Source organism: Pristiophorus japonicus, chromosome 11, assembly GCF_044704955.1.
Source record: "Pristiophorus japonicus isolate sPriJap1 chromosome 11, sPriJap1.hap1, whole genome shotgun sequence".
NCBI lineage: Eukaryota > Metazoa > Chordata > Chondrichthyes > Pristiophoridae > Pristiophorus > Pristiophorus japonicus.
The window spans coordinates 51988550-52012518 of record NC_091987.1 but is presented as its reverse complement, the minus strand read 5'-3'; the positions used below and the strand labels follow the sequence as shown (position 1 = coordinate 52012518).

General features: G+C 44.3%; 1 protein-coding gene across 2 annotated transcripts in view; it reads right to left on the bottom strand.

Annotated features, from left to right (window-relative positions):
* zbtb20 (zinc finger and BTB domain containing 20) overlaps positions 1 to 22919 on the bottom strand; it is a 392419-nt gene extending 369500 nt beyond the window's left edge. For both annotated transcript variants that reach the window (XM_070892903.1, XM_070892904.1), the window contains exon 1: positions 22781 to 22919. The gene's annotated coding sequence lies outside the window, so the exon portion shown is untranslated. The remainder of the gene's footprint in view (positions 1 to 22780) is intronic.
* Positions 22920 to 23969: the final 1050 nt, after the last annotated feature.

Below are 23969 nucleotides of genomic sequence, written 5' to 3'. Positions count from 1 at the left end.
ATGTCAACAAATGTTAATCGTCTTTATCCAATTTTGATCATAGAAACACAAATATTAAAAAGTTACATCACAGGCATAAAATACCCATTTGTATTGCACACAGACAAATTCTTTAAATTCCAATGTGTGAAATCAGGCTATAAATTCTAACTGATACAGGACTATATAAATAGTACATAATTAAATATTCACATGCACATCATATTTTAATTATTTTTCAGATTTTTATACCAAAGCAATGGTTTACTTTACATTGCAGATTATCCAGTTGTACAAGTGAAAACTTTTGGTTTCATTGCTACACAGACTCGTTCCTCTGATACTGTACAACTTGTCCCTCTTGTTCAGTACCTGATTTACACAGAAATCCAGTGGGCACAATGAGTTCAGTAAACTAATCTGAATCAGCAGACAATAGACTTACTCAATTTACAATGCTTTGCTGCATCATGTGTTTGCACAAATATACTCACAATATGTGAATTTCAGCTGCAGCATGTATACAAAATGTACAAGAATTTTCTTGAATGAAACTTGTGAACTATACAGCAAACTGGATAGCATCGAGCATCTCAACTGTTGCTGCAGCTGTCCAGGCTAGTGGAAAGTATTCCATTGCAATCCTGGCTTGAGCCTCATAGATGGCAGAGGCTTTGAGGGGTCAGGACGTGGGCCATTTGACACACAGTACTCAGCCTCTGCCCTGTTCCTGTAGCCAGTATTTTCATGACTGATCCAGTACAGCTTCTGGTCTTTGGCAATCTCCAAGAGGTCTGTAGTGAAGGGGGGATGGCTCATTGCTGGTTCTGCCAGTGAAGATCATGGGAAGAGAGCTGGGCAAACATTCATGCCATACATCAGCCCATATTTGGATGTTGTCCAGTTTTTACTGTAGGCTGGCATGAGCAGCTTTATTTCTGGAATAATTATGAATGGAACTGAACACTGTGAATCACCAACGAAGAGCTCCACTCCTGATCTTATGACAAAGGGAAGCTCATTGATGAAGTTGGTTAGACTGAGGACACTTCACTGAAGCACTTGTGCAGTGATGTCCTGGGGTTGTGATGACTGGCCTCGAACAACTGCAACCATATTTCTTTGCGTCAGTTAAGACTCCAGCTGCTGGAGGATTTTCTCTTTAATCCCCATTGACTTCAGTTTTGCTAGGACTTCTTGATGTCATACTTGATCGTAGGCTGCCTTGATCTCAAGAGAAGCTAATCTCATCTCTCCTCCAGCATTCATCTCTTGCATCCATGTCTGGATTAAGGCTGTGATGAGGTCTGTAGCCATGTGGCTTTGGTGGATCCTGAACTGAGCATCTGATAATGTTATTGGTGAATATGTGTTGCTTGATGGCACTACTGATAACTCTTTCCCTCACTTTACTGATGAATGGGAGGAGGTGAATAGAGCATTAATTGGCTAGGTTAGATTTATCCTGCTCTCTTTGGATAGAACAAATTTGGACACTCTCCCACATCAGATCAGATCACATTCAGATCAGCCATGATCTTATTGAATGGGGAAGCAGGCTCGAGAGGCCTTACGGTCTACTCCTGCTCCTTTTTCTTATGTTCATTATGGGGCTGATACTAGTTTCACAATTAAACTGGAACAGTTTGGCTGGGGAGCACCTACCTCGTGTACAGGATTTCAGCACTATAACCAGAATGTTATCAGAGCCCACAGCCTTTGCTGTGTCCGCAGCACGCCAGCTACTTCTTAATGTCATGTGGAGTGAACCAAATTTAAATGTACACTGGCATCTTTAATAGTAGTGAATTAAAGAAGTGGCAGAGTAGGATCATCCACTTAGCACTTCTGGCTGAAGACACTTTCAAGTACTTCAGCTTGGTCTCTTGCACTCACGTGCTAGGCTTCACCATGGTTGAGGAGAGAGCTGCCTCCTCCTGTTAGTTGTCTGGTTGACCATTCTCAAATATAGTTATTGTAGAGCTACAGTTTTGCTCCAATCATTTATTTGTGGGACCACTTAACTCTGTTTATAACCTGGTGCTTAGCACGCAGGTAGCATGGTGTATTACTTTCATTAAATTAGCACAGTCTGAATAGAAACATAGAAAATAGGTGCAGGAGTAGGCCATTCGAGCCTGCACCGCCATTCAATGAGTTCATGGCTGAACATGCAACTTCAGTACCCCATTCCTGCTTTCTCGCCATACCCCTTGATTCCCCCTAGTAGTAAGGACTACATCTAACTCCTTTTTGAATATATTTAGTGAATTGGCCTCAACAACTTTCTGTGGTAGAGAATTCCACAGGTTCACCACTTACTGGGTGAAGAAGTTTCTCCTCATCTCGGTCCTAAATGGCTTACCCCTTATCCTTAGACTGTGACCCCTGGTTCTGGACTTCCCAAACATTGGGAACATTCTTCCTGCATCTAACCTGTCTAAACCTGTCAGAATTTTAAACGTTTCTATGAGATCCCCTCTCATTCTTCTGAACTCCAGTGAATACAAGCCCAGTTGACCCAGTCTTTCTTGATATGTCAGTCCTGCCATCCCGGGAATCAGTCTGTGAACCTTCGCTGCACTCCATCAATAGCAAGAATGTCCTTCCTCAAGTTAGGAGACCAAAACTGTACACAATACTCCAGGTGTGGCCTCACCAATGACCTGTACAACTATAGCAACACCTCCCTGCCCTTGCACTCAAATCCCCTCACTATGAAGGCCAACATGCCATTTGCTTTCTTAACCGCCTGCTGTATCAGCAGGCCAACCTTCAATGACTGATGTACCACGACACCCAGGTCTCGTTGCACCTCCCCTTTTCCGATTCAGATAATAGTCTGTCTCTCTGTTTTTACCACCAAAGTGGATAACCTCACATTTATCCACATTATACTTCATCTGCCATGCATTTGCCCACTCACCTAACCAAGTCACTCTGCAGCCTCATAGCATCCTCTTCGCAGCTCACACTGCCACCCAACTTAGTGTCATCCACAAATTTGGAGATACTACATTTAATCACCTTGTCTAAATCATTAATGTACAATGTAAACAGCTGGGGCCCCAGCACAGAATCTTGCGGTACCCCACTAGTCACTGCCTGCCATTCTGAAAAGTACCGATTTACTCCTACTCTTTGCTTCCTGTCTGACAACCAGTTCTCAATCCACGTCAGCACACTACTCCCAATCCCATGTGCTTTAACTTTGCACATTAATCTCTTGTGTGGGACCTTGTCGAAAGCCTTCTGAAAGTCCAAATATGCCACATCAACTGGTTCTCCCTTGTCCACTCTACTGGAAACATCCTCAAAAAATTCCAGAAGATTTGTCAAGCATGATTTCCCTTTCACAAATCCATGCTGACTTGGACCTATCATGTCACCTCTTTCCAAATGCGCTGCTATGACATCCTTAATAATTGATTCCATCATTTTAACCACTACCGATGTCAGGCTGACTGGTCTATAATTCCCTGTTTTCTCTCTCCCTCCTTTTTTAAAAAGTGGGGTTACATTGGCTACCCTCCACTCCATGGGAACTGATCCAGAGTCTATGGAATGTTGGAAAATGACTGTCAATGCATCCGCTATTTCCAAAGCCACCTTCTTAAGTACTCTGGGATGCAGACCATCAGGCCCTGGGGATTTATCGGCCTTCAATCCCATCAATTTCCCGACTAATAAGGATTTCCCTCAGTTCCTCCTTCTTACTAGACCCTCTGACCCCTTTTATATCCGGAAGGTTGTTTGTGTCCTCCTTAGGTGAATACCGAACCAAAGTACTTGTTCAATTGGTCTGCCATTTCTTTGTTCCCCGTTGTGATTTCCCTTGATTCTGACTGCAGTGACCTACGTTTGTCTTTACCAACCTTTTTCTCTTTACATATCTATAGAAGCTTTTGCAGTCCGTTTTAATGTTCCCTGCAAGCTTCCTCTCGTACCTCTATTTTCCCTGCCCTAATCAAACCCTTTGTCCTCCTCTGCTGAGTTCTAAATTTCTCCCAGTTCCTGGGTTCATTGCTATTTCCATAAAGCCACTTCCTTGGCTTTAATACTATCCCTGATTTCCCTCGATAGCCACGGTTGAACCACCTTCCCTTTTTTATTTTTACGCCAGACAGGGATGTACAATTGTTGTAGTTCATCCATGCGGTCTCTAAATGTCTGCCATTGCCCATCCACTGTCAACCCCTTAAGTATCATTCGCCAATCTATCTTTGCCAGTTCATGCCTCATACCTTCAAAGTTACCCTTCTTTAAGTTCTGGACCATGGTCTCTGAATTAACTGTTTCATTCTCCATCTTAATGTAGAATTCCACCATATTATGGTCACTCTTCCCCAAGGGGCCTCGCACAACGAGATTGCTAATTAATCCTCTCTCATTACACAACACCCAGTCTAAGATGGCCTCCCCCCTAGTTGGTTCCTCGACATCTTGATCTAGAAAACCATCCCTTATGCACTCCAGGAAATCCTATTCCACCGTATTGCTTCCAGTTTGGTTAGCCCAATCTATATGCATATTAAAGTCACCCATGATAACTGCTGCACCTTTATTGCATGCACCCCTAATTTCCTGGTTTGATGCCTTCCCCAACATCGCTACTACTGTTTGGAGGTCTGTACACAACTCCCACTAACGTTTTTTGCCTTTCGTGTTCTGCAGCTCTACCCATATAGATTCCACATCATCCAAGCTAATGTCCTTCCTAACTATTGCATTAATCTCCTCTTTAAACAGCAATGCTACCCCACCTCCTTTTCCTTTTATTCTATCCTTCCTGAATGTCGAATACCCTTGGATGTTGAGTTCCCAGCCCTGATCATCCTGGAGCCACGTCTCTGTAATCCCAATCACATCATATCTGTTAACAGCTATTTGCAGTTAATTCATCCACCTTATTGCGGATACTCCTTGTATTAAGACACAAAGCCTTCAGGCTTGCTTTTTTAACACCCCTTGTCCTTTTGGAATTATGGTGTCATGTGGCCCTTTTTGTTTCTTGGCTTTGTTTACTCAGCCTTCCACTATTGCTTTTTACCTTTCTATCATCTGTTTCTGACTCCATGTTACTTCGCCCTGTCTCGTTGCAGAGGTTCCCATCTCCCTGCCATATTAGTTTAAACACTCCCGAACTGCATTAGCAAATGTTGTCCCCAGGACATCAGTTCCAGTCCTGCTCAAGTGCAGACCGTCCCTTTTGTACAGGTCCCACTTCCCCCAGAACTGGTTCCAATGTCCCAGGAATTTGAATCCCTCCCTCTTGCACCATTGCTCAAGCCACGTATTTATTCTAACTATCCTGGTCCCTCTACTCTGATTAGCACGTGGCACTGGTAGCAATCCAGAGATTACTACCTTTGAGGTCCTACTTTTTAATTTAACTCCTAGCTCCCTAAATTCAGCTTGTAGGACCTCTTCCCACTTCTTACCTATATCGTTGGTACCTACATGTACCACGACAACTGGCTGCTCACCCTCCCTTTCCAGAATGCTCTGCAGCCGCTCCAAGACATCCTTGACCCTTGCACCAGGGAGGCAACATGCCATTCTAGAGTCTCGGTTGCGGCCGCAGAAACTCCTATCTATTCCCCTTACAATAGAGTCCCCTATCACTATAGCTCTCCCACTCTTTTTCCCACCCTTCTGTGCAGCAGAGCCACCCATGGTGCCATGAACCTGGCTGCTGGTGCCTTCCCCTGGTAAGTCATCTCCCCCAACAGTATCCAAAACGGTATATCTGTTTTGGAGGGAGATGACCGCAGGGGACTCCTGCACTACCTTCCTGCTCTTGGTCACCTATTCCTAACCCTTATGTGCGGTGTGACCAACTCACTAAATGTGCTATCCACAACATTCTCAGCATGATGTATGCATGGCGCTATTCCTGCCATGCATCACTGCGCTCCCTATTAAACTCTAGTTGCTTTCCTGGCTTGATGGTAATGTGCTGACATGGATTGAGAACTGGTTGTCAGACAGGAAGCAAAGAGTAGGAGTAAATGGGGATTTTTCAGAATGGCAGGCAGTGACTAGTGGGGTACCGCAAGGTTCTCTGCTGGGGCCCCAGCTGTTTACACTGTACATTAATGATTTAGACGAGACGATTAAATGTAGTATCTCCAAATTTGCGGATGACACTAAGTTGGGTGGCAGTGTGAGCTGCGAGGAGGATGCTATGAGGCTGCAGAGCGACTTGGATAGGTTAGGTGAGTGGGCAAATGCATGGCAGATGAAGTATAATGTGGATAAATGTGAGGTTATCCACTTTGGTGGTAAAAACAGAGAGACAGACTATTATCTGAATGGTGACAGATTAGGAAAAGGGGAGGTGCAACGAGACCTGGGTGTCATGGTACATCAGTCATTGAAGGTTGGCATGCAGGTACAGCAGGCGGTTAAGAAAGCAAATGGCATGTTGGCCTTCATAGCGAGGGGATTTGAGTACAGGGGCAGGGAGGTGTTGCTACAGTTGTACAGGGCCTTGTTGAGACCACACCTGGAGTATTGTGTACAGTTTTGGTCTCCTAACCTGAGGAAGGACATTCTTGCTATTGAGGGAGTGCAGCGAAGGTTCACCAGACTGATTCCTGGGATGGCGGGACTGACCTATCAAGAAAGACTGGATCAACTGGGCTTGTATTCACTGGAGTTCAGAAGAATGAGGGGACCTCATAGAAACGTTTAAAATTCTGATGGGTTTAGACAGGTTAGATACAGGAAGAATGTTCCTAATGTTGGGGAAGTCCAGAACCAGGGGTCACAGTCTGAGGATAAGGGGTAAGCCATTTAGGACCGAGATGAGGAGAAATTTCTTCACCCAGAGAGTGGTGAACCTGTGGAATTCTCTATCACAGAAAGTTGTTGAGGCCAATTCACTAAATATATTCAAAAAGGAATTGGATGAAGTCCTTACTACTCGGGGGATCAAGGGGTATGGTGAGAAAGCAGGAATGGGGTACTGAAGTTGCATGTTCAGCCATGAACTCATTGAATGGCGGTGCAGGCTAGAAGAGCCGAATGGCCTACTCCTGCACCTATTTTCTATGTTTCTATGTAATCAAGGAGTGAGGAATGTGTTGGACCATGATTTTACAAACTGTGGTAGTATAAATTCTGCTGTTGATTATGGCCAACAGTGCCTCACCAATACCTCAGTTTTTAGTTGCTAAAGCTGTCCTAGATCTGTCCCAGATCTGTCCCACTGAGCATAGCAGTACTGCCACACTATACAATGGAGGATATTCTCACTGTGGTGATGAGACTTTGTCTTCGCAAGGACTATGCAGTAGTCATTCTTACCAATGCTATTGTGAACCAACATGTCTAACAGATAGTTTGGTGAGAACACGGTAAAATGGACTCCTTCCTCATCTTCACCAATTGATTGAAGCAATTACAGAGGCAGGGAAAGGGGGAGCGAAGGAAAGAACAGGGAAGGTCAGTGATGGGGCGGAAGGCAGGAGAGATTAAATAATAGCCTAGTGGTTATTGTACTGAACTAACGACCCAAAGGTTAGGAGTTCAAAGTTGTAAAATTGAATTCAATAAATCACCAGCAGGCTGTCTGAGCCACGTCCTTTAGGACTTGGCCTGCTGATGGCATTACCAAACCAATCTTGGTGGTCATTAAAGTACTCCACTCAGAGTATATTACATTCCCTTGAAGCTTCTTCCAAGTGATGCTCAACTTGGAAGATTATGGACTGGTCAGTTGATATGGAAGATCGATGATGATCAGCAGGAGGGTTACTCAACATTGTTTGACCTGAAGCCACAAGTCTTCATGGGGTCATGAGCCAATGTTAATGACTCCCAGGGATACTCCCACTCCTCTGCATAGCATTGCGACACCACCTCTGGTGAGTCTATCTTGTCAGTGAGACAGAAAATACAAAGAAATGGTGATGAAGGAGTCTGGGATGTTGGCTGATAGATATGATTCTGAAAGTACAATGCGGAACAGTTCTTCCAACTTGTGCACTAAGTTAAGGAGGAAAATGTTACATGGTCACCTGGGCTGAGACTCCCAAATCTTGCCCCACTATGATGCGTGGGTCAGCCGATAGTTCTTTTTTCTTTATTTTTTGAACTTCATGGCACAGAAACAGGGAATAGGCTATTTAGCTACTGAAGCCTTTTCTGTTATTCAATTAGACGCGGCTGATCTGTACCTGAACTCCAATCACCCACTTTTGCTCTATATTCCTGGATACCCTTAGCCAACAAAAATCTGTCAATCTCAATCTTGAAATTTTAATTGACCCAACATCCACAGCCTTTTTTGGGGGGAGGGTTTCAGATTTCCACTATGCTTTTTGTGAAAAAGTGGTACTTATAAATAGCCGAGCTTTAATGTTAATATTATACCCTACCAGAGGAAATAGTATCTCTGCATCGACCCAATCAAATTCCTTTATTATTTTAAATACCACCTCGATTAGATCACCCCTCAATCTTCTAAACACATTGGAATACAAGCCAAGTTTATCCTTTAAGCCCTAGTATCAGTATAGTGATTGCAAGGCAATGTCAGAGGGCATTAAGAATCAACCACACAGTGTGGGACAGGAGTCACACATCAACCAGATTGGGTTGGGGTAGCAGGCTCTCTTCCCTCAAAACATTAGTGAACCAGCTGGGGTTTTGACAACAATCTGGAAGCTCTCATAAATTACCAGATTTATTGAATTCAATTTTACATCTTTGAACTCATAACCTTTGGGGTTGCTAGTTCAGTACAATAACCACTAGGCTATTATTTAATCTCTCCTGCCTTCCACCCCATCACTGGCCTTCCCTGTTGTTCTTTCCTTCCTTCCCTCCCTCCCCCCTTCCCCAGCCTCTGTAATTGCTTAAAACCTATTACATCTCTAACTTTTTCCAGTTCTGACAAAAGGTCATCGATCTGAAACTAACTCTGTTTCCCTCTTCATAGATGCTGCCTGACCTGCTGAGTATTTCCAGCATTTTCTGTTATTTCAGATTTCCAGCATCTGTAATATTTTGCTTTTGGATTAAATATATATGATTGAATTGTATTTTGCATCATTTAATGCCTTCCTAAAGTTTTTTTATTTCTAGACCTCAGCCAGCTCAAAAGCCTGGATGTCAACTGGATATTTTTCCACAGAACAACTGGAGAGTTACCAATTGAAGTGGGACTTAAACCCACAACCTTCTGACTCAGACGAGAGATCTACCACTGAGCCAAGTTTAACGCCTAACCAATTGATGATGGGGAAATAAGTGGAGGAAGGCCTGACAGAGCAAATAGGGCTGCAGACAGGTCAGGGGAGAAGACCAATAGGTGGGAATGCAGTGTGCGTGGTGACCAGATAGTCCAAAATGGTGGCAGGCAGTTCGAGTCCCATTCTCCTGTGCTCCACTCCCCAACAAGCACCTCTAGACCCGGTCTCAAAATTTTCATCTCCAACCAACCCTGTGCCCCCTTACAAGACTCTGCCCCACCACAGTCACCATGAACCCCAGGTCTCCGCTCTCTTTCCCCACACCCCCCTCCCACCCCCTCCACTTCCAAGCACCCTCAACCACAGTCTTAGTGCTTCCTGTACTCCGTACCACCCCATACCCACCGAGACCCCTGGGGGCCCCTTGCAGAGTTTCCCATCTCAGTACCATCCATAATGCTCTGGGCACAGGGAGCTCGCTCCCCAATGCTTTCCAGTTTTTTGGGCAAAACGTCCATATTCTTATTAAAAACTCCAACCCACCATCAGGAATGCCCTGGGAGATCTGATATATTCAAAGTCTTACAACTGTCACACTTCCTACTTTTCATTATGATGCTTTTTTGATAACATAGCTCACCTCTGACTCACCCATGATCAATGCCACAGGAAATGTGATGGCATATATTTTACATTATATTATTTTACTTAAGACATATGGTTCCTAATTTGAATGAGGTGTTCTAACGTTCAGAGTGCACAAACAAATGAGTTCTCATCCAGCTCAGACTGCCAGAGCTGATGTCAAGTTAATTTGTCCTGCAGTACCACTTCTAGTTGCTTTGCAATTACTCAAAAGTTGACTTGACTATATCTAACGCATGGCATTAATCTTTAGATTACTGAGATTAAACTGGCCGAAAAATACTTTTCTTCCATTATCTGGCTCCAGGCATAGGAAATAGCTGGTAAAAAACAGTTTAAACTTAAGGGAGAAAAAAAATTATAAGATACAGTACATTAGATAGTTAAAGCTATTTTTTAATCTAAGAGAAAGAGAAAGAGAAAGGGGAAGAGAAAACAATGGGGAAAGGAAACACAGGATGAGCAAAATTATTTATACAGTGGTGTTCCCCAGCGGTCGGTACTAGGACCATTGCTTTTCTTAATATATATTAATGACTTAGGTGCACAGGGCACTATTTCAAAATTTTCAGATGACACAAAACTTGGAAGTATAGTAAATAGTGAGGAGGATAGGAATAGACGTCAAGCATAGAAAATAGGTGCAGGAGAAGGCCATTCGGCTCTTCGAGCCTGCACCACCATTCAATAAGATCATGGCTGATCATTCACCTCAGTACCCCTTTCCTGCTTTCTCTCCATACTCCTTGATCCCTTTAGCTATAAGGGCCATCTTGAATATATCCTATGAACTGGCATCAACAACTCTCTGCTGTAGGGAATTCCACAAGTTAACAATTCTCTGAGTGAAGAAGTTTCTCATCTCAGTCCTAAATGGCTTACCAATTATCCTTAGACTGTGTCCCCTGGTTCTGGACTTCCCAACATCAGGAACATTCTTCCAGCATCTAACCTGTCCAGTCACGTCAGAATTTTATATGTTTCTATGAGATCCCCTCTCATCCTTCTAAACTCCAGTGAATACAGGCCCAGTCGATCCAGTCTCTCCTCAAATGTCAGTCCTCCCATCCCGGGAATCAGTCTGGTGAACCTTTGCTGCACTCCCTCAATAGCAAGAACGTACTTCCTCAGATTCGGAGACCAAAACTGAATACAATATTCAAGGTGAGGCCTCACCAAGGTCCTGTACAACTGCAGTAAGACCTGCTCCTATACTCAAATCCCCTCGCTATGAAGGCCAACATACCATTTGCCTTCTTCACAGCCTGCTGTACCTGCATGCCAACTTTCAATGACTGATGTACCATGACACCCAGGTCTCGTTGCACCTGCCATTTTCCTAATCTGCCGTCATTCAGATAATATTCTGCCTTCGTGTTTGTGCCACCAAAGTGGATAATCTCACATTTATCCACATTATACTGCATCTGCCATGCATTTGCCCACTCACCTAACCTGTCCAAGTCACGCTGCAGCCTCTTAGCGTCCTCCTCACAGCTCACACTACCACCCAGCTTAGTGTCATCACAAACTTGGAGATATTACACTCAATTCCTTCATCTAAATCATTGATGTATATTGTAAATAGCTGGGGTCCCAGCACTGAGCCCTGCGGCACCCCACTAGTCACTGCCTGCCATTCTGAAAAGGACCCGTTTACCCCGACTCTCTGCTTCCTGTCTGCCAACCAGTTCTCGATCCATGTCAATACATTATCCCCAATACCATGTGCTTTAATTTTGCACACCAATCTCTTGTGTGGGACCTTGTCAAATGCCTTTTGAAAGTCCAAATACACCACATCCACCGGTTCTCCGTTGTCCACTCTAATAGTTACATCCTCAAAAAATTCTAGGTTTATCAAACATGATTTCCCTTTCATAAATCCATGCTGACTTGGACCGATTCTGTCACTGCTTTCCAAATGCGCTGTTATTTCATCTTTCATAATTGATTCCAACATTTTCCCCACTACTGACGTCAAGAGAACATAGACAGGCTGGTGAAATGGGTGGACATGTGGCAGATGAAATTTAAAACACAAAAGTGCAAAGCGATACATTTTGGTAGAAATAACAAAAAGGGGCAATATAAACTAAAGGGTACAATTCTAAACGGGGTACAGGAACAGACAGACCTGGGGGTATATGTGCACAAATCGCTGAAGGTGGCAGGGCAGGTTGGGAAAGCGGTTAAAAAAAACCATATGGGATCCTGGGTTTTATAATTAGAGCCATAGGGCCCAAGTTTCCACATGCGCCTAGAACGGCGCAGTCCCAACCTGGACGCCTGTTTTTCGCGCCACAAAGTGCGCCTAAAAAAATCCTCGGTATTCTTCACCTACCTGCAGATCCTCTGGCCCTCGGCACAGCCAGCACAAGCTGTGGGGGGGCGGAGCCAGGTCCCTGCGCTGAAAACAGTGCCGGGACCTCTGCACATGCGCGCTACAGTGGGCACGCAAGTGCAGTAGCTCAAGGCGCCGAACTGTGTGGGAGGGGCCCGAAGCATGCAGCCCCTAGCCCTGGCTGAATGGCCTCACTGGGGCTGCGTGAATAAGGCTCCTCCCACGGCCAGCTCCTGCTCCCCCCCCCCCCCCCACCGCCGACCAGACCCGACACCCGCTCCCCCTGCCTCCGGACCAGACCCGACATCCGCTTCCCCCCCCTGCCTCCGGACCAGATCCGACACCCGCTCCCCCCCACCCACCCCCGACACCCGCTCCCTCCTCCCCCGCACACCCCCCCCCGACCAGACCCGAAACCCGCTCTTTCCCCCCACCCCCCCGGCAACCTGACCCGCGCTCCTGTTCCCGCTCCCCGCCTCCCCGACTAGACCCGCGCTCCTGTTCCCATTCCGTCCGCCCCCCCCTCCGACTGGACCCGACCCACGCTCGTCTTCCCACTTCCCGCTCCCCCAATTGGACCCGACCCGCGCTCCTGTTCCCGCTCCCCACCCACCTTTCTCCACCCCCCCCCCCGACTGGACCCAACCCGCGCTCCTGTTCCCGCTCCCCACCCCCCCAACTGGACCCAACCCGCGCTCCTGTTCCCGCTCCCCACCCCCCCAACTGGACCCGACCCGCGATCCTGTTCCCGCTCCCCACCCCCCCGACTGGACCCGACCCGCGCTCCTGTTACCGCTCCCCGCGTGGACCCGACCCGTGCTCCTGTTCCCGCTCCCCCCCCCCGACTGGACCCGACCCGACCCGCGCTCCTGTTCCCGCTCCCCGCCTGGACCCGACCCGCGCTCCCGAACCCCCACCCCATTGGACCCGACCCGACTCCCGCTCCCGGACTGGATCCGACTGACCTCCTCCCCACCCCCTCCCTGACCTCCTCCCTCTCTCTCTTCCCCCCTCCCTCCCTCCCTCTCTCTCTCTTCCCCCCTCCCTCCCTCTCTCTCTCTCTTCCCCCCTCCCTCCCTCTCTCTCTCTTCCCCCCTCCCTCCCTCCCTCTCTCTCTCTCTTCCCCCCTCCCTCCCTCCCTCTCTCTCTCTCTTCCCCCCTCCCTCCCTCCCTCTCTCTCTCTCTTCCCCCCTCCCTCTCTCTCTCTCTTCCCCCCTCCCTCCCTCCCTCTCTCTCTCTTCCCCCCTCCCTCCCTCTCCCCCCCTCCCTCCCTCTTCCCCCCTCCCTCCCTCTCCCCCCCTCCCTCCCTCTCTCTCTCTTCCCCCCTCCCTCCCTCCCTCTCTCTCTCTTCCCCCCTCCCTCCCTCCCTCTCTCTCTCTTCCCCCCTCCCTCCCTCCCTCTCTCTCTCTCCCTCCCTCCCTCTCTCTTCCCCCCTCCCTCCCTCCCTCTCTCTCTCTTCCCCCTCCCTCCCTCCCTCTCTCTCTCTTCCCCCCTCCCTCCCTCCCTCTCTCTCTCTCTTCCCCCTCCCTCCCTCCCTCTCTCTCTCTCTTCCCCCCTCCCTCCCTCCCTCTCTCTCTCTCTTCCCCCTCCCTCCCTCCCTCTCTCTCTCTTCCCCCCTCCCTCCCTCCCTCTCTCTCTCTTCCCCCCTCCCTCCCTCCCTCTCTCTCTCTTCCCCCCTCCCTCCCTCCCTCTCTCTCTCTTCCCCCCTCCCTCCCTCCCTCTCTCTCTTCCCCCCTCCCTCCCTCCCTCTCTCTCTCTTCCCCCCTCCCTCCCTCCCTCCCTCTCTCTCTCTTCCCCCCTCCCTCCCTCCCTCTCTCTCTCTTCCCCCTCCCTCCCTCCCTCTCTCTTCCCCCCTCCCTCCCTCCCTCTCTCTCTCTTCCCCCCTCCCTCCCTCCCTCTCTCTCTCTCTTCCCCCTCCCTCCCTCCCTCTCTCTCTCTTCCCCCCTCCCTCCCTCCCTCTCTCTCTCTTCCCCCCTCCCTCCCTCCCTCTCTCTCTCTTCCCCCCTCCCTCCCTCCCTCTCTCTCTCTTCCCCCCTCCCTCTCTCTCTCTTCCCCCCTCCCTCCCTCCCTCTCTCTCTCTTCCCCCCTCCCCCCCTCCCTCTCTCTCTCTTCCCCCTCCCCCCCTCCCTCTCTCTCTCTTCCCCCCTCCCTCTCTCTCTCTTCCCCCCTCCCTCTCTCTCTCTTCCCCCCTCCCTCCCTCCCTCTCTCTCTCTCTTCCCCCCTCCCTCCCTCCCTCTCTCTCTCTCTTCCCCCCTCCCTCCCTCTCTCTCTCTCTTCCCCCCTCCCTCCCTCTCTCTCTCTTCCCCCCTCCCTCCCTCCCTCCCTCTCTCTCTCTTCCCCCCTCCCTCCCTCCCTCTCTCTCTCTTCCCCCCTCCCTCCCTCCCTCTCTCTCTCTCTCTCTTCCCCCCTCCCTCTCTCTCTCTCTTCCCCCCTCCCTCCCTCCCTCTCTCTCTCTTCCCCCCTCCCTCCCTCCCTCTCTCTCTCTTCCCCCCTCCCTCCCTCCCTCTCTCTCTCTTCCCCCCTCCCTCCCTCCCTCTCTCTCTCTTCCCCCCTCCCTCCCTCCCTCTCTCTCTCTTCCCCCCTCCCTCCCTCTCTCTCTCTCTCTCTCTCCCCCCCTCCCTCTCTCTCTCTTCCCCTCTCTCTCTCTCTCTCTCTCTCTCTTCCCCTCCCTCTCTCTCTCTCTCTCTCCCCCTCCCTCTCTCTTTCTGTTCCCCCCCTCCCCCTCTCTCTTCCTGTTCCCCCCCTCCCTCTCTCTCTCTTCCTCTTCCCCCCTCTCTCTCCCCCCTCCTCTTCCCCCCTCTCTCTCCCCCCTCCCCCTCTCTCTCTCTTCCCTCCCCCCCTCTCTCTCTCTTCTCTCTCCCTCTCTCCCCTTCTCCCTCTCTCTCTCTCTTTCCCCCCCCCCACCCCACCCAAACCGAACCTAACCTCCCCGACCTGACCTACCTGTAAATCTGGTGCTGGGGACGGGCCCTGCCCGAAGTCTCGGGCCGGCCCGTTCAGCCTTCGGTCCCGAAAGGCCTGACTGAAGCACTTTCACACAGGTAGGAAGATGGTTTATTTAATCTTTTCTTTGCTTATAAATGTTTATTCAGGTTGGATTTATTTGTATAATATTTGCATAAGTATAAATAAGGATTTATTATAGAATTTAATAGCTTCCCTCCCCCCCCCACCTCGTTCTGGATGCCTAATTTGTAACCTGCGCCTGATTTTTTAATGTGTAGAACAGGTATTTTCAGTTCTACAAAAATCTTCACTTGCTCCATTCTACTTTAGTTTGGAGTACGTTTTCACTGTGGAAACTTTCAAATCAGGCTTCAGTGGCCGGACACGCCCCCTTTTGAAGAAAAAATTCTGTTCCAAAGTAGAACTGTTCTACCTGACTAGAACTGCAGAAAAAAAAATGTGGAGAATTGCGATTTCTAAGATAGTCCGTTCTCCACCAGTTGCTCCTAAAAATCAGGTGCAAATCATGTGGAAACTTGGGCCCATAGAGTAGAAAACACTGGTTCAACCAGAGCTGCAGTATTGTGTCCAATTCTGGGCACCACACTTTAGGATGGATATGAAGGTCTTAGGTGCAGAAAAGATTTACAAGAATGGTTCCAGGGATGAGGAATTACAGTTACATGGATAGACTGGAGAAACTGGGGTTGTTCTCCTTAGAGCAGAGAAGTTTGAGAGGAGATTTGATAGAGGTGTTCAAAATCATGAGGGGTCTAGATAGAGAAACTGTTCCCATTGACAGAAGGGTCGAGAACCAGAGGTCACAGATTTAAGGTGATTGGCAGAAGATCTAAAGGCAACATGAGGATAAACTTTTTTATGCAGGAAGTGGTTATGGTCTGGAATGCACTGCATGAAAGGGTGGTGGAGGCAGATTCAATAGTGGCTTTCAAAAAGGAATTGGATAAGTACCTGAAGGAAAAATTGCAGGGTTACAGGGAAAGGTCGGGGGAGTGAGACTAGCTGAACCGATTCTTCTATTCTATGATTCTATTTCAGACCCGAAACGTTAACTCGTTTTTCTCTCCACATATGCTGCCTGACCCGCTGAGACTTCCAGCATTTTGTTTTTATAACATGTTTCACTACTGAAACGCTACAAATTTTGTTCTAGAAATACAAATTTTACTTTAAATACATTTCTGATACAGTACATGGTGGTCCAGTGAGCCTTGTAATACAATATTGGATTTCACACTCCATTCTGTTTGAATCAACATCTGAGCCAAGATATTTTCTGTAGTGACGTATAGCCTGGTCCCTACTGTGTTACTGGTAGCAGAGTCCACTATCACAGACAAGACAGACAGACAAAAAGGGATTTAAAATTCCACAGGTATGAGGTCCAGTTTTTTGGCTGAGTTGCACTCCATGGGACCTGTAAAGTAAACTTAAATGATAAACTATAGAAAGTGCCAACTTTTCCATAGGAGACCGAGGGCCTCCAGTGGTAAAAGTTGGTACTAAAATCATTAAACAGCAAATTTTTGAAAAATGTCAAGAGTTCGATATTTTTATACTGTCAGATCATGAGTCAATACTCAACATAATGCTCCTCCCCTGCAGTAGCAAAGGTTTAATCAGATGGCACAAAAGCACACTTGAAGACTGTTTATGTAGCAGCACTGAAAGCAGTCATGGAGAAAATCATTATTTCGACTGTCCTGTCATCCTGGCAAAAGGATAACAGATTCTTGGAAGCTACACAGTGTAGATAGAAGGTAAAAATGCAACAAATAATCTACAGGAGAAGGTAGTAAAATTCTGAAACTAGGACCAGAATTCCATATAACTAGAGGCTACAGAAATCTGTCACAGTAGAATTTGTTTGCCACCTATAAAAGCAATTGTTCCTAGAAGTAAACAAAAAAATCCCCTGTTCCAGCTGTTAAGGAAACTCCTGTTAGTTGGCACATTACCTGTATTCACTCAGAAGAATGTACTCTTATATGTTTAAGCACTAGCACAATATTCATTATCACCTGGAAAGTAAGACCACATATTTTGTAGGATTTTCTTAGTTCAAATGATATGAATTATCCTCACTGCTGAACTCAAGGAGGCTAATCAACTGTTCTGGGAAACCAGATGACGGTTTACAGCCCAGTGACATTTTGATGTGTCTTCAATATTGGGCAGTGCTGGTCCATATGATATCCCCACCTTATGAAAGTCCCCACTTTGTGACAGAACATTTGTTCACGAGGCTGGAATGATGTTCCCTATTCCCTGCCATATATTTCAAGTTCTGAGTTTTTTTTAATCATTCCGATTAATTTTCGTTAGTAGTTACCAAACATATTTTGTATTTTTCTCTTTGTTTAGTTTCCAAAACTTTGGAAAATTCAATTTGGAGGTACATCTGGGTTATTAAAAGCTATTGACAACCATACGTTTTCTTCAAAGAAGTCAATCAGCCTGTTCAACTTCAATAGTGTGTGAAAATGCTGAATGAAGAAAGATGGTTCTTCTGGGCAAGACAAAAACAACAGATTGCATAGCAACTATAATTAAATCCTAATGGAGTCTACTAAATCAGTTTCTTAAGTGTAATGCATGATAGAAGACAGTTTTATACACAATTCACATTTCCTCCCAGTTCAGACTGTGAAAAGCAAATTTAATTTTCCACACTTCATTTTTTAGATTGTTTACATGCACCAGAAGCCCTCCGGAAATCGGTGGAGAGAAAAATAAAAAAGAACCAAGTTTGGAATTGTACCCACAATCACTGGTAAAGCCGAGAACTGCAGTAAATTATTAATTCTCAGATTACAAGACAGGGCTACTCATGGTTAGGAAAATCATATACAATTGGAAGAACTGTACCTTATTAATGCAATCAAAACTCGAAACAAGAATAGCTCTGATGATATCATTTTGGATTCCAAAGATAACCAGTTTAAAAGACTATACCACTCGGAAGAGAGAAAAAATAGAATATTGGGTCATTCTGCGGTTGCCTTCTCTATTCATTGGAAGCTCCTCCCTCCCCAGCCCCCAGCACCCCCCCCCCCACCATCACATTCCAGCCAGTAATAGATCAAACACTGATATAGACAGATTCAAAATACTCTTTTCCTCCTAAGCTAACAATACTAGTAAAGATGGTGTGCCCGTTTGATTGTTGCTGAATTAACATTCTAATTATGTCATCAATGGAAAACTTTTATTGAAGTTCAAGATCTAGAATTATCATACATACTAGCTTGTATTCACAGAATTGTAAAATACTCCTATACAGACATTATATTGAAATACATCTATTCTAGGTTATGAAAAACAATTAAATAATAAAAAGATAAACGTTAATCAACAATAACTGGTTACGTAATGAAACCACTCATCATTCATTAAACTCAATGGGCAATCCAAGACATTAGCTTTGGCTATGTGGCAGCAATCTCACTTCGAAGTCAGAAGGTTGCAAGTTCAAGCCCGACGCCAGAGTCTTGAACACATATTCAGTACTGCACTGTTGGAAATGCTAGCCTTCTAGTTTGATTTTAAACCGAGAGCTCATCTGCATGATAAGGTGAACATAAAAAAATCCCATGCCATTTTTTGAAGAGCAAAGGAGTTCTCAGTGTCCTGTCAAATATATTTAACCCACAACTATCATTAAAACAGTTTAATTGGTCATTTATTTCATTGCTGTTAATAGGACTTTGCTGGGTGTAAATTGGTTGTCATGTTTCCCTACATTGCAACAGCAACTACAATTGAAAAGTACTTCATTGTCTGTGAAATGCTTTGGGACATCGTGAGGTTTGAAAGTTGCCACATAAACACGTTATTTTCTCTGTCTTTTTCTACTTAGATTTAAAATAGAGAACAGCTCACCCTCCAGTGAAAGGCAGTTTGGCTGAAAAAATAGCAGAGGAAATTACTAAACTGTACTTCTGTAACTCTATAAAAATGTCCTTTGACTTAACTGTTAATAAAATGCTTTTAAAATATTTTCAGAGAAACATATAAATACTCTTAACAACTCAGCTTTCAGTTAAACGATGACTAGCAGGCTGTGGTTATAGTAATAAATTTAGTATCAGCTAGTTAAAAAGCTAACCTTGAAAGACAAGTTAGAAATCTGGAAACGTAGAAGGCTAATATCTGTACTGCTGCCTTTGTACATACAAACCAGTTATCAAACATTACGCCCTCATTACAACACAGTCCTTTGGAGCCAAGTATTTGGAGCGTACGAACAACAAGGTGTGTACTGTTAGGAATATCCTACATCATAAAACTTACCATGAAAAAGATGAAAGAGCCACAATCTGGTAAACATGTGGCAAAGATAGGTTTATAAAGGAAACTAACAAGGACGTGTACACCCGCCTTCATTAACATTTTATTTTTGCAGTAAAATATGTAAAAAGTTGGTTAGAGTACAGACTATTCAAACCATATATGTCATTGCCTGGACACCATGAGTAAGGGTGTCATCTTTGTTACTACAGTCTATACAACTGCAAATTATGATAGTACATCAAGTTTGCTTTGCAGCTTTCAGTAGTTCATTTGTTGTTTTTGCATAGATATGTGACAGTTCTTTGGTACTACTTAAGAGAGCGGTTCTCTGAAATAAAATAGATTATATAGCTTTCCCTTCCGTTTCAACCATTTTTTAAACCCACATGTGCTAGGAAATAAACAGCTAAAGATGTGGAATGTTTCCAAACACAAGATATAGTTGGCTCGCATGATGTGCCAATAAACACCCAGAAGTTGGTGGCAAGTTTGTGCAGAAGGCTCTACAAATAAATCTACAGCAATGTTCACAATATCCCCACTTTATAAAAGTATCTAGCTGTCTAGATGAGGATAAACTTCAGCAGAAACATAGTATGTAGGCTAATTTTCCAACTCTCGTCAAACTGCAAAAAAAGGTGCCAAACAATGGTGAATAACTTCTACCCAGAAACAAGGTATTTTCCATTCAAGCATAGGTCAACCATTAGTAAATGTTATGAGATGCAAATGATTTAATATGGACCTCCAATAGCAAAACATAAATCTGAGCCTATTTGATTATACAATGTGTCAATTATTTTTCTCTTTTTTTGCCTTAATCTTAATCACAGGAAACGCAGGTCACAGGGTATGTCAAAATCACTTCAGTTCAAATAACTCTATCCATATACTGGCTGGAAGATCAGCATTTGTAGATTGAAACATTGAGGAACAAATTAATGTCAAGCCCAGAAGTTCTCATACTGTGACAATGTAGATTTATACCTGCAAATAACTACTTTTATAAGTAAAGCTATGAAGGAGAAACAATTTTTGTAAGGTGGAAGTCAAATTTCACATCAAGTTAAGAGCTTTGTAATTGTTAAATAAAATAAAGAGGAACAACTAACAGATAGGAATTTGAAGTTTAAATTTTGCTTCCAAAACTCCTACATTTGGAAAATGTGTTCCTTTGTCAAAACTGTTAATTAGGGGGGTTTATTTTTATTATTATACATGTGTCTTGTCCATCTAAATTGTTTATTTCATTTAAAAATTGGACCACGAATGTCCTACTAGCCTAAAGTTCCACTGTAGTGAGACAAGACATCTACCGCCACTCAGAAATGAAGTGAAGCTGCAGGTGGTCAGCAAAATGCAACTGAAGTCTGTTCAACCCTATATTTAAAATGATGATTTTGGCGGAGGATCAGGAGTGTTAGGTTACTAGTTTTTAACTTTAAGAAATGTTTAAATTATCAAATCAGCAATTATATTAATTAAAATACAGATTATGCTGAACATCTATTTTCAGCTGAGCATGTGCAATAAATTCAAAAATAAAATCCCAGTTCTTGTATTTAGCTTTTCTTCGGCAAGTCTTATGCGTATAGTGCAATGTAAGACCGAAAGCACATTCTAACCTGGAAACAAATGTTTACAAGCAGTGGAAAAGGAAAGAGCTGGGTTGGAGAAAGAGAAGAAATTGGAATCTATGATTTTAAAAAAATGCAGAATATTGTTCATATTTTTGATATTTTATAGTAACAAATCTGCGATTATAAATGTTTTCTGCAATCCATAAGGTTACTGATTTCCTGATACAAGCATAAAATAAATTTATTGTAACAGTATTCATTTATAACAGACCTCCATTCAAGAAACAACTCTACATCTCATTATTTTGACTTTTTAAAAAAATGACACTGCTGTTAATTTTATATAAGCAATTTATTTAAATGGATATCGTTGCAAGCAAATTTGAGAATATTCATATTTTTGTAGCAAAGATGCCACACTGCCATAACAGTGTTTTTCCTCGCTATAGAGTTGTATTTATAATCCTAGGATCAATAGGGAAGTAAAGCCACTGATTCCCGAAAATTTCTTCTATTCCTTTTGCCAAACTGTAATATAAACTGTGCATTGCCTATAACAGCAGCAATGTCTGAAGCAACTTATAAATTGAAAAAGAATACAAAATAGTTTAGACAGCAACTAGAAGTTTGTAATTAATTACTGCACTGGTTTATTAAACTATGTACTGTAGATAGAGACTAAAATAATGAGTAACCTAGAATTCTTCCAGAAATAGTCAGAATAGTGTGCTTTTCATATAAAATGTTGATATATTTTGATCGGTATTTAAATGTTTCTAAAAATCAGATGATGTAATAAAATATGGTGTCATTTAATTATTTTCTTGAAAAAAAATGTAAACAAAAATATTTCAGGACTTGATTAATTTGTACTTTTTAATTAATTGGGAAAATAATTTACAAGTTTTTCATTTGGAGATAGTTTAAATGTTTTATTATTTTCGGATTTACATTAGTATATCAAATTATGGGCAATTTACCAAAAAAATGCTAACATTAACTATAATATTGGTTTACTATGATTTATATCAAGTAATTTTAGGAATAGTATCAGCTAGGACAACAATATCTTTCAAATAAAATATAAAGAAAGGGTTGGCAAGTCGGAAATATTTGATGCACGTGAAATTACAAAGAATACAACTTAGTAAGAATTGGACAGCTGGCTCAATTTAGCACAAACAGAAAACAAAGCTGATAAAAAGCAGTTAGAATTTCCCAGGATATACCTGAAGTAAATAACGCTTAAAAACAAAACCTGCCCCCACGCACCCCCCTGCCATGAAATTAATTATTTTACAGAATCGCCAACCTAACTGTCGCCAGATAAAACTACTTGCATCTTCTACAGCTGGGGCCTGGTAATGCACTTCCAGACTTTTACCAAACTGTTAACATTTTTTACTCTCAAAGATTCTCCAGCTGACCAAAGACAGCGAATTGTTTTTTTACTAATACTCTGAATGTCAAACGAACAAAGGAATTTAAAATTCCCAATCGACCTGGATTTTTTTTAATGTCCACCCCACACCCCCATATCCACCCAAACCTCCATCACCTTTTCCCCAAGGACACTATTGGGGAAAAAACAGTGCTCGACACAGATACCGGATTACTACAGCCCTCAAAATCCCATAATTCACTGAAGCGACCATCTAAAGTCGCAAATTAATTTAAAATTTTACTTGATCATGATAGTCAAAGCGGTAAAAAAAATACTCAAGTTTCTAAATTATTTGACATTACTACTATTATTTTTAAAAGTCACATACCTTACTTGGCCAAGTACAGAGATATATTTCCAGAAATAAAACACATTTCCAAAGTAGACACTTTGAATACTGTATCCATCTTCTGTATACACAAAAGACAACCTAACATGATAACCAGACATCCCGCCCTGAGACTACACCGATTGGTGCAGCATCGCACCAGGAGTCTCGTTGCTAATCGCCCAACTGCTGCCTGCTGACCAGATTGATTGGCTTAAGGTCCGTCCAGATTTCTGTTATGTAACACTCAGCGCCACGATTGCCTCAGACCGCCGTCAATCACAGACTCGGTCACATTCATCACTTTTAGCCAGGGGCAGACAGCCGCGCGGAAGCTTTTATTGTCTCGCGGGCTTGTCAATCAGGCCACCTGAAACAGTGACTGGCTGTGTCACCTGTCAATCACGCCGGCTGCCAGGGCATTGACCGGTCGCCACGTCAATCACATGGAACGCGCACCCCCATTGGCCACGCGCCACGTCAATCAGCCGCGGAAATTCCGAGTCGAAATTTTTTCTGACATCAAGTTAGGTTGACGCCGTCCGTCGCCTATTTAGTTTCTACGCATTTTGTGTTTTGTATTATGTCTTTTCCCCGACGGCTCTCGACGCCTCGAAGCGGCAGGTGACAGCTTATAAATAAAACGGCCTAAAATCCAGTGGCCTACTCACTTCCAGCCTGAGGGGAGAAAGGCCTCAATCACACTCAGACAGAACAAAGCCAAACAGGTACAAATAAAGCCCCAAGTAGAAAAATAGAACTGAAAAGTTAACACCGCCCCCCCTCCAGAATTATTTCTCTTTGTTTAAAAAAAAAAGTGACTCAACAGCTCCGTTATTTCCTTCCATAATAATAAAACTCTATAGATACAACGTAGAACTAAAATAATCAAATATTGATTATTGAGGGAGACGATACGGACGATAGTTTAAATTTATTTGCTGAAGAGCCTGGAAGTGAGTGGTGCTTTTTTGTTGTTGTTGTCTGAAGAGCGCTGGTATTTTGTTTTCAAGATTATTGTAAAAGGGGGGAGGGAGAGGAACAGTGTCTTCCACCTCCGCCCCCGGGAGGTTCATCACTCAGTCAGTCAGTGAGACGCAGCGATCTCCGCCACCACCACAGTCCGGATTAACTCCGAGAAAGAGAGAGAGAGAGACGCGTCGGCGACCCCGCTTCACCCCCCCAACTC